Consider the following 3,926-nt stretch of genomic DNA (forward strand, 5'->3'; position numbering starts at 1 on the left):
CGATCGACCATCAGACGACTTACAAAAGCCACTGTACACTGAAGAGCAGTCGATCGACTGAGCATCATGGTCGATCGACCACACCGCTAATCAGACGTGAATAAGAAGACCGAGGAATAGCAAGCCCATTGTGTTTAGGTTTTGATAATAAGTGTTGCGTATATTTTATATATAACGTAACCTAGAACATTAGTTATGCATCAGGTTTTACTATTCAGAAAATTATTCAGTTTCATCAGTTTTTAGAATATTAATTAGGGTTCGAGGATTATTTCGGTATTGAATACAATTCACTTTGGCATTCGACTTTGTTCTTTTCCTTCGCAATTCACACGGTACTCTCTGGTTTTGTTCAGTTATTTTGCTTTCGTTCATAGTTATAGAATTGCTAGATCAGTTTCCCAAGCCGAATTGCCATCTTATGTTAATTGCTTATTTTACCGTATTAATCATGAATTCTGTAGTTTATTTAGCCAATTTTATTGTTGCCTTTAATTTCAGTATGAGTAGCTAAATTGCTTGTGCTAGGATGTAGGGGAACTGTAGGATTAGGCGGCGTAGAATTAATATGGACTGAAATCGCGTGTCAGTCGATCGACCGCCATACCTGGTCGATCGACTGGCCACGTGAGGTTTTACCTTCGTTTAAATTGTTTTAATTCTTTATTCGACGAATCGAGTGCACACGACTAGTTGAATGTTTAGGATGTGACTGACCCATTAGATCGAGAGATAGGGACAGTTGTTAGATCACCAATTAAAATGACTAAACTATGCTAAGATCGAAAGATAGGTAAAGTTTAGATTATCAGTCACTTTTCAGGGCGAAAGTCAGTATTAGTGATATTAGGGACTTATAGGGAGATCGAAAGATGCTATCTGTTAAGAGTGGACCGAGAGGACCTCTTGTTTCCCGCCTCATGTGTTTGATTTAGAGCTACTTAGTATGCTGCCGCCGAAACTATAGTGAACCGACCATCCTAGTACCCTTCTTTATATTTGATTTAATATATTCCTTTAGTTTAATTTTCATTGCCATTAGGTATGGACCAAATCAAATCAACTCCCACATTTGTTACCTTAGAATAAATATTAGACAACTATTGATTACATCTGCCTCTCTGTGGTTCGACCCGACTGCCACTGTCATTAGTAGTAGTTGGAATTACAAATTTATTTTTGGTACTCACAACGGCGGGTATCAAATTTTGGCGCCGTTGCCGGGGAGGCAATTGTTCTAATTTTTAGTTGTTTTATTTTAGTCTGTTTCTTAGTTTAAGGGACATTCGTTCCTTAAACTATTCTCATATTCTTTTGTAGTTTCTTCTTATGCGCAGGTCACAGGGTGGTGAACTACTACCATTCAATCCAGAGATTGAGAGAACCTTGCGCGCAAAGAGGAGATTATTTCAAGACCAACAGTCAGAGGAAGAGCCCGGTTCTCATTCTAGCTTTTACAAGAACGAGCTGTTCGAAGAGGATCCACCTTCATCTCCTGTTTCTAATTCATCAGCTGAGACCGTCACTTCTCCAGACTTCCTAGAGATGGTTGAAGAAGCAACTATAGCAAGTCATTCTGAGCCGACAGCTGCAAATCTATACAGGGGGTTCGAATTACCTGGAGCTGATAGGAAATTCGAACCGAAGCCTTCTTATATCAACTTGGTTGAGAGAAACCAGTTCGGGGGAGTTGCAAATGAAGATGCAGCCAAGCATATGGAGATATTTATTGATTATTGCTGCTCTATACCCCCGCCGACCGGTGTGACCTAGGACCAGATAAAGGAGACCATGTTTATATTCTCACTCTGCGATGCTGCAAGGGAGTGGTACAGAGATCTGGATCGAGCTGCTCATGGGATCACCGACTGGAATTCTTTGGCCTTGGCATTCTACAAGAAATACTTCTCTGCCTCGAAGACGAATGCCATTAGAGCTCAGATCACGAGATTTAAATAGGGACCTGATGAGAACTTTCATGAAGCATGGGTCCGTTTCAAGAAGCTGGTGCGAACCATTCCGCACCATGGGTTCGAAAAATGGAGTCTTTGCAATCAGTTCTATAACGGGCTGTATGACAAACAGAGGGCTATCTTGGATGCTGCAGCCAATGGCCGATTTGCTGAGAATATGGGAGAGACTAAGGGGTGGAATATCATTGATGACTTAGCCACCCATAAAGCTGAATATGGGAATTCCATAGGCAATCAAAGGAGAAGTGCTGAATCGTCTTCTGTAGCTACACTAGAAGCTCTCACTGCGAGGTTTGATAAATACGAGTTGGGAGGAGCTTCAAAAGGAGGGATGTATCATGTGAATGCTGTTTCAGATGGTCCTTTCGTCTGTAGACGATGTGGAGCTGAGGGACATGTTTCAGAAAATTGTCCTGTTCCTTTTGAGTCTTGTACTGCCTTTCAACATTACAGGCAGACAAACACGTACTATGAGCCGAATGTCCATCCCAACTTGAGATGGAGTAGCCAAAATGTCCTGAATCCGACTCAACCTCCACAGCAGCAGCAGACTTATGTGCCTCCTCACAAGCAACAACAGTTTCAAAAACCTCCCTATGTGCCGCAGCAGCAACAATCCCAAAATTCCGACTTTGCTGAATTGAAGAATTTGTTGCAAAAGGAGTCCCAAGCTAGAGAGGCCGGGATGAAACTGCTAGAGAGCCAAATTGCTCAATTGGCTAGCAAGAATACCACTCGAGCTCCGGGACACTTACCGACTTAAACTGACCAAAAGAAGACCCTTAATGCCATCACTTTGAGGAGCGGGTCCACCCTGGAGGGGCCCGCTATGGCTGAGGATGTCACTAGAAAAGATGAGGCGGAACCGAGCAAAGAGAAGGCAGTGACGAATAAAAACAAGAAAAAGACAATCAGCAGGTATGTCACTCGATCGACTGACATACCCGGTCGATCGACTGGTCCGCGACAACCAGAAGCTACTGTCCCTGTACAAGTCAGTCGATCGACTGAACAACCTGGTCGATCGACTGAGATTGCTGCTGTAGGTGATTCTTTTCGTCCTCCAATGCCCGACAACTTGAGGGATCACTTGTTTCGGGGTACGACAGTCCCGAAAATATTGGGGCAAGACCCGAGTGCTGATGGGTCAGTCCCGGTTCCGAAGTACGACCCAATATCGATCAATGGTTCCCATTTGAGACGGTCTGAAGAGGGGTCAAGCTACAACAAAGAGAAGGTAGTGGACTTCCAGCATAAGTCCACTGATGCCGGCATGAGAGGTTTAGAGGAAAGGGCTAAGTTATTTCTTACAACCCCCTATCCAGAGCGACTAGTGCCGACGATGGAACAGGTATCTTTCAATAAATTTGAAAATGTTGTTCGTAGTCTAAACGTACAAGTAACTTTCCTAGAATTAGTTAATCAAGTGCCTGCTTACATGAAGTTTATGAAGCAATTACTGTCTAAAAAGAAGTCACTTGAAACTGTGCATACTGTCGCATTAACTGAGGAGACATGCTCTTATTTGTCCCATACTGCACCCCTTAAGCTAGAAGACCCGGGAAGTTTTTCTGTCCCATGTAATATTGGCACCTTTCCTATTGAGAAAGCTTTATGTGACCTAGGAGCCAGTATTAGCGTTATGCCCTTGAGTCTTGCTAGGAAGCTCAAATTGACTAGGTTTGCAGTAACCAACATGACCGTACAGATGACTGATCGAACTGCGGTCCAGCCAATAGGAGTCTTAGAGGACATTCCCATGCAAATAGGGAAGTTCTTCTTCCCTGTTGCCTTCGTGGTGCTCGATATGCCCGAAGATGCCCACATTCCCATTATTTTGGGTAGACCATTCCTGCACACTGCTAGTGCACTTATTGATGTTGGCTTTGGAACTTTGACCTTCAAAGTAGGGAAGCATTTCATTGTCTTTGCCCAGCCTGCTAAGAAGAAAGA

At 43.4% G+C, this 3,926-nt stretch overlaps 1 non-coding gene across 1 annotated transcript; it reads right to left on the bottom strand.

The window, feature by feature from the left end:
• Window positions 1-1,926: 1,926 nt before the first annotated feature.
• On the bottom strand, window positions 1,927-2,033 carry LOC141622162 (small nucleolar RNA R71). Its single transcript, XR_012532888.1, has one exon. It is a non-coding gene; the product is annotated as a small nucleolar RNA R71 (small nucleolar RNA).
• Between the last annotated feature and the right edge of the window lie 1,893 nt (window positions 2,034-3,926).

Source organism: Silene latifolia, chromosome 1, assembly GCF_048544455.1.
Source record: "Silene latifolia isolate original U9 population chromosome 1, ASM4854445v1, whole genome shotgun sequence".
NCBI classification, from domain to species: domain Eukaryota; kingdom Viridiplantae; phylum Streptophyta; class Magnoliopsida; order Caryophyllales; family Caryophyllaceae; genus Silene; species Silene latifolia.